Source organism: Streptopelia decaocto (genome assembly GCF_964273445.1).
Source record: "Streptopelia decaocto genome assembly, chromosome: 7".
Lineage (NCBI taxonomy): Eukaryota > Metazoa > Chordata > Aves > Columbiformes > Columbidae > Streptopelia > Streptopelia decaocto.
The window spans coordinates 12,072,438-12,085,406 of NC_138661.1; the positions used below are offsets into that span (position 1 = coordinate 12,072,438).

General features: G+C 37.4%; 1 protein-coding gene across 6 annotated transcripts in view; it reads right to left on the bottom strand.

The window, feature by feature from the left end:
• WDR20 (WD repeat domain 20) overlaps positions 1–12,969 on the bottom strand; it is a 45,329-nt gene that overhangs the window by 17,728 nt on the left and 14,632 nt on the right. The gene's annotated exons all lie outside the window — the stretch shown is intronic.

Sequence of the window (12,969 nt, forward strand, 5' to 3'; positions counted from 1 at the left end):
TTGCAAATAATGTTTATACTAAGCAACAATTTATGCACTCACAAACCCCTACTTTAAAAAGCAGCTTTGTATTTATCAGAGACAACCAAGGTAATGTCAAAAGGTTTATCTTTTCATATAACACTATACCCACCATAGCCTTTGCAAGTACATCACGGGACAAAACAGTGACAACCAACCATTCAGCAACACAAAGGCTCCAGTGAGTCCAAGACCAACCTATTGCCAGAAGGCATCTCTTATCAGCAGAGTTATTCCATCAACAGAGACAAGATACCTTCTAGTTTCCCAGTAAGAGCAGCTTTCTCACTACTGAATCTAACCAATTTTGGACTAAAAATAGCATATTCTCAATCACCTGATTCTTATACTGTAAGCCTATCCTTTTCTAACAGGCAAACATAAAATATTGGTCTCATAAAAAAAATTATCAGCTAGATCCTAGGAGAGCATTTTCTAGGAACACTGGCTCAAGATGTTGGTACTGTGATTATAAAATACATTTTAAGCTATTAAGCTACAAAGTAATTGTGCTTCTCACACTGAACAAAGAATTCAAATAAAGCTCAGACAAAATAAGTGCTAACAGAACTGAGGAACTTCAACATAAACAACTGAAGATCCAGCACTAAAGTGTCAGAACAATCAAAAGGAACAGAAAAGCAATTTTAAATGTTCTTGGTTGTGTAACCCATGTTTATCCCCATATCACTTCTGAACAGACAACCTAATCTTTCATCATCCAGAGATTAAAACCCACACATTTAATATGCAAGATCATGCATCAGGTTCAACTTTTTTTTTGTTGTTTAAAAAAAAGCCTCCCTATTTACTAGATTCAGAGTCTGTAATTAGAAAGCTGCAGATACTCAACAATACCACAATCCTGAGATGCAGCTGTGATTTGGGACGCAGATTCTGATTTTGATATGTACTTCTTCAGTATTTTTAGGCAGAGGAAATCAGGCCAGTAATATAAGAAATAAAACTTTGAGGAAGAGGACAAGCTTCACATTAAAAAAAAAAATTGCTCCAGTGGATTAAACCTTTGAGGATGAGGTCTAAAGAGCAGCAAACCCTTGGTGTGCATGGAGCCACGCAGACAGAAACTAGACCTGACAGCAGGGGAAAATCATAACCAGCTACGCAGTGAATCATGTCAGGTGACCCATTTCCAAGGCAAATTTAACTATAAGATATACACGATAAGCATATATACACAAAAGTATTAAAGCTGCACTTATGTTTTGGGGAATACATTATAAACCAGCTAAATCAGGTGTATGGCCACATGGCTGAAAACTCCAAAATGAGATGATGTATTCCAACTTCTAAAGTCAGCAAATTAAAAAGTTATTCTCCAGAGCCCAGAGATCCATTATAAGCTAAAAAAGAATATTAGCAATTCCTCTTCAAGGAGAACTTAAATAGACTACTAGCTCTACTGGGAGATGATAGGATAAGGCACTTGCCTACCAATGAGCATTCACAGACACATGTAAATCTGTAATTTGAAGCTGAAAGCTCAAATCCTAGAGGCCGTGCAGTCCTTATACAATATTCCCTTGTCCTGTATCACAACAAAATGATATCAAGAGGTAACTCTCAAAATTGACGTAGCACTTCTAACTGGAAGACCATTCTTCAGAAACATACAGATGCCACCCTCTGTACCTCAACACAGAGTTACCACAGTTAACCTGTGAGACACGAGATTGTGTCCTCTGGACAAAAGTTCCAGCAGAACCCAATGCCTCAGAAGGAAGATCCCTTTTAAAGTAAACAGAACTTGGCCTGAATCCTGTTGAATGATGAGAGAACCAGAGACACTCCAAGCCAGCAGGAAACACAGGTATTCCCAGGTTATTCTCCTGAATCTCACTGTACTTTTAAGCAGCAAAGAATCAACAGGTGGCTATTTTCAGACTGGCACTATATCTTGCTCTTTTGTCTGGTTGAGGTTTTATATCAATAGCTTTTGCTTTTGTTGTCCGACAAATTTGGTGTGACTGAAGTTCCCCATCTTCTGAAATGGTGTGATAACAGATCTTGCAAGACGTGAAATTCTGATAAATTAAATCTAAGTGCAGACTTCACTGTGCTTGTTCTAGCTGTTCTCTGGGAGCCAGATGGCAGTGACAATCTGTCAGAACTTAAATGGAGTATAAATAAACCAATTCAACCCACAATTACCAGGCTTCTACTGACAGGGGTGCACCGCCTTTTATTTACATGCAGCTAGTGTTCTCAGTTATCATATAGCTGTCCCATTGAGATCAAGTCAAATCTACAAGCACAAAAGTAATCTTTTGGTCTTGATCTCTCTTAACTGAAAGGGTAGAATTAATGAGCATGAGAACCAGGAGACATTTTTTTCTTTCTGTGCAGTTAAGGGTTGCTACTAGATTTTGGTAAGAACAAGAAAAGCGCTTACTCACAAAATTCAGCCACGCCTGGGACTCAGCATTTCATTAGCTCACCACTAAGTACATTTGCTATAGCTGTTCTGTGGAAGATTTGATTTTCAGAAAAGAGCTTTTACATTAGATCCAAGTTCGCAACTGTCAAATCCTATGATATGATGCTATTTACTGAACAAGGTGATCTGAACTGCCCCCTTCTCAGAGGAATGGTGATGTACTTTGGAAGAGAACAGAAAGGTCTTGCAATTAAGTATTACCAAACATGAAGGTTAAAAGCACAGGATCAGGCACCCTTACCCCTGCTTGAGCTGGCAGCAAGCTATTTGTATGCTTCTTGTCCCAATTCCTTTCAGATTTTATTATGAAAAAACACTCAGCACTATTCCAGCCTGTCCACTTTGAGCAACATATTCCATTGTGAATGATTCACAATGAGACCAACACTTTGTAATCATGACTGAAAGAAGGTTGGGGCATCTAACGCAAGGTGAAGAATCAATATCATCCACCCTTCAAATAAAAATCTGTGCGAGCCACTGAAGTACTTCTTAGCTAGTCCAGACTCTGGCATTAGCAGCCCGGCCAACTGATACCTGCATTAGAAGTCTGTTCCTTCCAACCTACAGTGGTATTTCAAGTACCCCCTGGGCAAAGGAACAAGGAATAATGATTATCGGGCAACAAGAACAAGAGGAATCTCATACCACACCTGTCTGAAGTCAGTGATGCAACTGAACAAAATTGGTGTGGCTTGGGCATCAACAGCTTCCAAGTCCTGTCTTTGAACAGATTAAAACATTCTAGAGAAGAAGAAAAATTGACCAACTTTGCCATTTAGTTCTTTGTGATGAATTCATACTCTAAAAATACAACAGGAACTATGTAACTGTCTTGGGACTTCCTAGCACCATTTAGTTAACTCTCACAGCACAATATTTTAGCAAAATTACTCCCACTGTGCTGGGGTAAGAAAAAAAAAAAAAAAATTAACAGTCTAGAAGTTGCCCGTTCACCCTGAATCATGACTTCCAGCTTAAATGCAGTCAAATGGAGTATCTTAATGACAGCTTTAAGCACCTAAACACTAGGAAGAAGATGGAAAAAAAGAAATCAGTTACCTCAGTCTGAAACAAACATTTAAGCTTTCAGATTCTGATGTTTGAAATGTGTGATCAGGATGGGCATCAATAACCTTGGTTCTGTAGCTGTATGTAATTCTAAGGTCAAAACCAGATTAATATCTATCCAAGCTTCATTCTTTTTATTTACTATTGATCTGAGACTTGGAGCTTTCATACTAATGTTTCCCAAACAGTGAATCGAATTACTTCAAGTCAGCATTTAATCATGCTCCTTGACAGATGCAATTTCTTCCTGTATCTTTTCTTTTCCTAACTTAAATCTGCAGCTCTCTGCAAATTTTAGTTGAATGAACTGTATCATAGATGCTACACTTCCTTCCAAGCTAAAAAACATCTGAGATCAGAAAGGAAAGGAGTTATTTATTAATTTGTCTTAGATAATTTCAACTGTATTCATCAAAATGCTGCTTTTAGATACTTAATAGTATTTAACATCACATTTGCCAGGAGACTAGCTAAGTGAGACCAAGGTAGAATATTAGGTTTTAAGCCTGTGAGGGCAAACATTTAATAAAAGTTTTACTTCCAAAAATCCTCTTAAGAAAATCCCTCACGTCCAGGTAGTGAATTGATCTTGAACAGCAGATTACAGATCAGCTATGTATGTAGAGCTCCAGCTCAAAATAAAAGACATAAATAACCATAAGATTATACTTTTGAAAACAATTTCCTCAGCATTTCTGGAATTCACAACTTACAACCTGTAGCTTGGTATCTCTTCAATACCTTGCTGTCCAGGGATTTAATGGTCCCTGGTCTATAAACAGAACAACTTGAGAAAGCTGTGCTTGTTACAATGCTATACAAGTAACAGGGGAAATCAACTCTTAGAATTATTACTAAGTGAACTTTATTGAACTTCACAGATGCTCTTTAAACACCAGCTGAAAAAATGAGGCAAGGTAACCCTCGCTGCAGCGCTTTGCCTTACAGTGTCCCCTAGTGAACAGGGCAGGGTCTTCCAGGACAAACTCACTGGCTTAGCAAGGACAGCGAAACCAAACCACGAGGCCCCTTCCAGCTTGTTTATTCTTCCTCCGTGTCCATGCTGGTCTTCCTCTGCAGAGACTCCTGCAGAGCAGCAAAAGGACAGAGCAAGCTGAGGAACATTGCTGGAAAGCTGAGCTATCCAAGGCACTTTTGTAGAATTTTTTTGTGAACTCTATTAATTGTTTCTGTAGACAAGTCTTTCTGACAGAAATACTAGTTTCAGTACTTCACACTGGAAGGAGTAGATTTGCAGATTTATTTTTTTTTTCAGAGCCCAAATACAGCTAACATATATTATGAATAGAATAATTTCTAGTTACTTCACTGTTACTTCAGGCTGGTCTGACCTCATAGCTGACCCTGCTTCGGGCAGGAGGTTAGACTAGAGACTCTCAAGAGCTCCCTTCCAACCTGAATTAATCCTGAGATCCTAAGCTTAGGATCAACTAAAGCAGCAGCAACAAGGCCACTCCCAGCTTACTTAACAGGTCTGGTTTATGTCTTAAACTAACTACGTGCAGGAAGAAAGCTACAGGAAGAAGTCAGCTGTCTTTCCCTATAAAGAACAGTGATGTAGAGCAGAAGTTCTGTTTAATTTATACAAGACAGACAACAGAAAGTCCAGGAAACACTCCCTGTGACTGTACAGCCCAATTAAAACACCCTTCAGTGCAGATGACAGGGCCATGGCCAATCAGTACTAAACTGGCTTCTACAAATGCAATTTTATGTAACCCGACAAAGTGCTGAATAATCAATGACCTTAGCTTGCTCAGGAGAAAGTTTAAAGTCTGGCAAGAACTCCCATCAGTCCTAGGATCTCTTCAGATTCAACAGCACAAATCTTTCAGGTAGTGTACAAGTGAACATACATTCAGGGCCACTTCAGAAGCCCCCAGAAAACTTATAAACTAGTTTGAAAGCTTCCAGGAACACTTACAAATGAAAAAAAAAAAAAAAAAAAACAACTAAACAAAAACAAACAAACAAAAACACAAAAAACCCAACAAGTACAAATACTCTTTAGAATTCTATACAAAGCCAGCAGACAATCACCCTTTGTAAAGTCCACCTACTTATATATTTCTACAGTAGGTTAAGTATAAGGACAGTTTCTTAAATAAGTAAGAGATGCTTTTTCCATAGTCGAGTGATGTGCTCAGCTTTAAGAGTTGCATAATGGATATTTTGGGTGTACACACAGTCTAGCTTTAAGTGTCTCTTTAGCCTTGAAAAGACATTAACAGTATGGAAATTATGGGTCTATTTTGCAACACTGCATTCAATGCACATGCTTTATATTAAAGTCACATTTGTAAACCTTAAGAAAATTATTATTTTAAGTTTTGCTTTTAAAGTTTAGCTGAACTTTCAGCTCCATGAATTGAAGCACTAATAGCTTAACAGTCACAATGGCACAACCAGTGCTGTATTTGCTGCCAATTAATATAAGGACAAGTATGAACTAACACTAAAAATAAGCACAGACATTCACTTTCCTTTTGTCCTCTCTAACTGAAGGCAAGAGAACCTACAAGAAAGAGACAAAAGTTGCAATGGACAACCCAAATTTTGAAAATTAAAAACTAAGAAATCAGGACAAAAACAATTAGCAGGCATGAAAAAAGAATCTGTTACTTTTAACACACTGACTCAGAGACTTTCCATTAAGGTACCTCTTCCTTTCTCTAGAAAGTCTCCAGCAAGTGCAGCTGCCAATGTGTGCCAGTTTGATAAATCTTAAGATCTTGATCTTCAATACATGATCATTATTAATTTGGCTTCAGTGGCATACCTTCTGATGTACTTTTTCTAATACATAAATATTTTTCATGATCTCACTTAAAGCTGAAAATACTTTGCATTTATACCCACATAAAACAAAAACATTTCAAGATTTATTTCCACTCAACAGAACATTTACTCTCCTGAGCAACACTGTTCTTCGTAAATGGTTTCCTGAATATTTGCAGCTTTTTTTGTAAGGTACAAAGCACTTGATTAAATGCTGAACAGGAACACTTAAGGCATGTGACAGAGTTTCTAGGATACTGTATAAGAACAGCTCTGTTAGTAAAACAGGGACGTCAAGTAATTTTATTTAACTTAATTTTTTCAAGTGTTCCACACAATTCATCCATAACAAAGTGTTAAAGATCAGTTTTGTACAAAGCCACTTGTACATTTGGGAAGCCACTTGATATTCTTTTCCCTTTTAGATTTAACTTCCACTTGGGACCATACAAGACATACACATTTTTTGAAAGGATATAAGCATTACTTAGTAAGATTTCACCCTTTATTCATACAGCAGACAACTATGACCACATACATTAAGATAAAACTCTAGTCCAGACTACTGGACATAAATCCATAGTTAGGCAAAGATCAGTTTAGTTTTCTGAAGCATCCAATAAAATCATCATACTCTATTTCCAGAAGAATTATTCCAAGCACTGAAACAGAGCAAAGAGCATGCACCGGTTTGAAATAAATCTATTTGATATTAACTGAACCAATGGTTATATAATTGGTATGATCAAGAAAGTGGATGTGAACACCATAAAAAACACACATGAAGCACTGTTTGATTTACAACTTACCATAACAATCTTAACTGCATTTTAGTAAGGCTATAAGCCAAGATATTTGTCTGGTTACAGTATAGATCAGCACATCCTAGTAAGAGTTAACTAAGGTGAAAGCACCAGTCTACCAATAACCCTAGAAAAATTAGTCATTTTTATTTAAAAAGAGTTCAAAAACCAGAATAGCAGACTCATTAAAAAAGAAGAAAAACAATCCTTTTTTTGTTTGCAAAACTCCATTCACTTCACAGGTGCACATGGAATCAACTTACCCTTCGTTTCTCTAGAATACTGGGCAAAGGGCATTAAAGTAGGACAGGAATGGTAATACATTTGTAGGCCAGAGAGGTTTAGGGAAATTAAAACAAGGTTTTAAACCCCTCCACACAAAAAAAAAATAGCTCCTCTGTCTTCTGAGCAGAGAACACTGCTGCTGCCTCCACCTGTCACAGACCAACAGAGGTCTCAAGTCACTGAAACTGCTCCTTTAGAAACTTAAAGAATTTTCAATTCAAGGTGTTAACACGTGGTCAAATTTACACCCATGCTGACACTGCTCCTTTTGAGTGGGAGCCCAAAATGCACAACTTCTGACAGCGCCACTCAAAGAGTCGGGGCAGACCCAAAGGGTCCTAAGGTACCGACCAGAACCCTCAGCGCAGCTCAGAGCGAGTCCTGGTCAGTCCTGAGAAGGTCTATGAGCACAACTCAGCATCTCCAGAAGAAACCAAAACAGGCTGCTCGCTCTAGGCCAGGGACTGGAAGTTCTCCAAGTAACTCTAACAATCTTCAGCTGCACTATAATCAAATCACTAAAACAGCAGGGAAATTACATGACACTGTAACTTACCTTTTCCAAAGGTGTTTGCTTCTACACAGTTAACAAAGTTAATTTTTATTACACCTGCAGGAGAAAAACCTGTCCCTTTCCTCCCTAGAAGCACTCCAATCCTTTATATCACACTTTGCACAACGCTGCTTTCCTATGACACAGGGAGAGCACAAGAGCTTTCACTTGTTCTTGAGCATCTCAACAGTCACTCAGATACCTACCCTAAAGAATAGCTAACAAAAGCAGTATTTCACAGTTTTGCAAAGTTCACCTTATTGTGGGTGTCAGTCAATGACATGATCAATTCAGATAAAAATTAAGACTTTGACTTCACTGTTATGTGCTTGGCCACACTAAATCTGTAAACAGGCTGGTTAAACTCAACTCTGATTATAGTCACTGTATCACACACTCCCAACAGACGTGAACTAAATTAGATATTCTATTTTGGTTTAAGCAATTAGTTGCCTCCTTTTTTTTTTTTTAATAGGAAGAAGGCAAAAGAAGCTGTGATATCAGTATTATTGTCAGTGGCTGTTCTACATAATTTTGGCTCAACTGTAGCTCAGCCTGCTGGATAAAAACCTCTCCAACAGAAACCTAATTCAGAATCACGTATGTGCTGCATGCGATGCAGACACCTTCCTCCTCTTCTCCCCCTACTCAGCTCTTTTTAAGGAGATATGCAAGAAAGAGATCTCACTGTGCAGTTTTAAGTTCAAACAATGATCTCTCGGGGCTATTAATAAACAATGGGTGCCAGGTCACATTTTCATACTGGTCTTTCCCTCACTGGCTTAAAAATTAAGACACAGATTTAACAAGTCATGGCACACACATACTTCATAATCATGAGCTGCAGAACTGGACTACAATACCATTTATTCAACAGTGGGCAGATATCGATATAGTTTGAGACGTAAAGACAAGAAGCATTACAAGCATTGATGAATTATTGTCCATCCTAGATTTCTTTCAGGAAGCCATTTAAATTGCAAACATGGAAGTTTAATAACCCTTTACAGGATTGTTTGGGGTTTTTTTTTGCATTAACTACTGCATGGAACTGTGAACTTTACCAGATTTTAACACCCACTTTCTGTTCATTACTTAACTGAAAAAACACATCCTGATAAAGTTAAATATGTGGGGAAAACATATCAGTTCTGCATTTTGTTCCCCTCTCATTTTACTGAACACCTTGTTGTTCGCAGGAACAATGATGTCGAACCTTCCTTATACACACAGCACTTACATTGCTTACTATAAGAAGTCTCATCTGGTTTAGTATTCCCACAGCAGTTTTCGGCGATCACAATTTTCACAATTTCTCCGAATCTCTTCGTAATAATCCCTTTTTTTAGATCGGTATAAATGCTTATAGATGGATCTACTGATTTATACAATGCAATATGATTTACTCCATTCTTCTTTCCAATACCCTTCCCCACTCCATTTCTTGCAATAAAGAAAAATTAGGACTCAGGTACTGATCAATTAGGGCGGTCATCTATAGCAATTCCTCTTCTTTTTGTGCAGTGGTTTCAAACTGACACAAGTTTTTTTCCTCCAGTGTGTGCCACTAGAAGATTAGACACTCCTGCTCATTCACCTGCCATAACTGCATTTCCTGAGTTTCTTACAATTGCCTCCTGCCTTGACAGTTAGTTAAATTAATCTACCTTCAATTTCTGCTGCGTTTCTCCTTTATCGCTTTTCCTGAAGTTATAGATCTACCACAGAACTACAAATTACCATATGCTAAACTTCATGATGAAAGCTATTTAAAGTTTTATTTACTGTGTCTAATCAATGGCACAGTTCATCACTTCCTGTGGCCTCCAAGTTCCTACTTTCCTTTGAGCTAAATCCCAGTTTAATCTTCCAGATGTTTTTACATCCTACTTTTGTGTTAATCATAAAGTGATCACTAAGTCCTTTTTAAAGAGGTCAGCAAAAAGCACAGACTAACCTGTAAGTCAGTATAACAGTTACTAATTGTAACTGCAGCTCAGCCTCTTTACACTTCAAACTCATGACAACTTCTGAGCACCATTTCAGCCTAACACTAAACTGCTTGTTCATCACCTCCAACACCTCATGTTCCAGAACATCACTTCCTAGTTACGACAACATCAAGCCTTCCTTACCAAGACAAATTAATTGTAGTTTCCCAATAATAACCTAAACTGCTTTCCCTTAGCCTCCAACTACCTAACATCATCTCCAATCCAGATTATGCAACGCATGAAGTGATGAGGTGGAGTCCCATTCCAGTGTAAGGTGCACATCACCTCAGTGTCCAACTACGACTCCAGCACCTATCTTCAGGAAGTTTTTAAAAGTAGCATATCTCTCAAACCACAGATTGACCATTTTATATAACTGCTTCTCCTTTGGGGGATGAGATTTTGGGAAATATGCATGTAAATATACATATTAATTTACATTCCAAATGAGAAAAATAACTGCATGATTTGCATATGACCACACCTATGAAAGACTGCACAGCAAGTCACATGCAATAATATCAGATATTGCCATAATATACTGACAGGACTGCAATACAAAATACTGCGCTCACAGACAGTTCGAAGACAGCTGATTAAACAGGGAAACTATCAAACTGAGAATCACCTCATTAGAACACCAATACATAGATCTTTGTTACAGTAACATACACAAATCATCAAATATATAGAGATCATATAGTTATACATCATGTAACATACATAGAATTATTAACACAGACAAATCATTAAATATATACACACACTACACTGGTCACATCTGTTAAACAAGACATGACACACTGAAAATATGTCAACCTTGATTACAGTATTTAAGTAATTTATCTGTCTCCAAGAGATAGATTCTATTCAAGAGATTCTATTCCAAGAGATATTCTATTCACTCAGTGCCCTTACAGTTAGAGGGCAAGCCAACAAAGAATGTCACTCTTCCCTGCTCGGGCATATTGCCTGCTTTGTGCAAAACTCTGAACCAGCAATTAAGATTTCCTTGAATAAAATAGGTTTTTAAAACAGTATTATTTGGAAAAGAGACTCTAATAAATCATAAACAACTACACTTGCTCTCCCAAGTGATTATGTCAGTTTACAAGTTTTCTTTTGTGTATCTTAGTTTCCAAACTTTGGTATAAATTTCCTACTCTGTTTGCCATGGTAACCAAGCAGCCTGTGCCCCTACTTAAAATTCAGTTTAACTGTTTAGTGCTGCATTTGATCAAGATACATTAACATCCTAATGCATCCCAAGGAGTAAACAAGCAGTTCTCATACTGGAGGAATCACCTTACTAACTGCTTACAAACCTCCAAGGATTTTTGCTGCTGTTTAAGATGGGAGGGTAATGAGGAAAACTTCATTGACAAAGATGTGCACAAATAGCTATCAAATAAAGAGAACGCACTCAGATGGGAGGAACAAGGTATTATATATCCACTGTGTAAGGCATTGCAGTAGAATAGCAATAGGTCTTGTCTCCTGGGTATAAAGACTTTGCATTCACAGGAGAAATGAAAATTTGTTCCAAGATTGCATTTAAATGAGAAATAGAGTTTCCATACATTAAAGCTTGCACCCTGGTGGAAAACCATTCTGTTCTGGTGCAAGACAGGCCAGGTAACTGGCTTACTTAAAGTTTTAGGATTTACTTTAACAGGGCAAAGCCAAGCCACAGTTGCTAGCTTTTCTTAGTTTCCATTTTAAAGAAAGATCTTTCTTCAAATATTCAGCTCAAATACAGAATTATAAATAAGAAAACATCTGTTTTAAGCAGATGGGATCTTTCCTAATTCCCAGAACACATATCAAATACCTTCGCATACTGAAACTTATATAAAAGTAAATAAAGAACAGATTACAAAATCTTGAAACAAGAAGGTTTTACTGCTTAGGTTTTTTCAGTCTCACTATGGCATACGATAAAAAAAAAAGGAAGTAAAGGTTGGCTGGTCATCTCTTTTATAATAAATTAATGCACCATTACCCAATGTTATTATTCAAGAAAATCTCATCCTGTACTCTGCTCATGCTTAAAGATAGGATGAAATAGTTCTGACCTTCAAAGCCTGTTGTATAAATGTAGATTTACAATACAAAGAACTATCTCCAAGAAAAATCTAAAAACCAAAACAAAAACGCCTGAAGCTTCCTTACAAAACTGCTGGGATACTGTTACCTTAAAACACTGTGGATATCACAGCAAGAGCATGCTAAGTCAGCTGTAATTCTGTTCTTTCATTAGACTTCAGTGTCTCCAGCTCCTCAGTATCTTGCACTTCATCATCTTTTCTGGATCTAAAAAGCAGTAAGATGGCCTCACTGGGTACCACACAGTTCTGTACTTCCCATAGAGTCTATAGCCTAAAACACAACAGTATTTTCATTATGCAGTTCAACTATTCACAATAGCTTACATCAGGGCTAGTCAAAGAGCAGGATCCTTCTGAATTGATCGTGAATTTTGCATGATTTGGATTCACGGGAGATCAGGCAATGCTTCTCATACATCTAGGGAAGGTTTTGTTTATTTATTCTCTCCTTTCTTCTCTTCTTCTTTTTAGAGCTTTAAGAAATAGTGATTGATTAGCTCAGCTGATTAAAAAAAAAATCACACTCTTCTTTCTTCAGTTTTACATTAGACACCATCTTCTCCTAGTAACAGGAGTTGAAAACGACTTTCATCAACACCAAGCAACTAGAATTTCATACAATATTAAAGCCACCTTTTCAATGCCTTGTGCAACGGCACTAAAGACGCTTCCTTATTTCCGTTTGCAAACCTCATTTGATAGATGTTTGAATTGCATTTACCTCCTCCTGCCTTCAACAGCTGTATCACAAGCTGGCTCAGCTTGTAATCAACATTACACTCTGGTTATCATATTTTCAAAGTTTCATGGCTGAAGAAAAAATTCCCTAATTATGTATTTTTTTCAATGAAGTTTCACTTCAGTTACTGTTCTGATA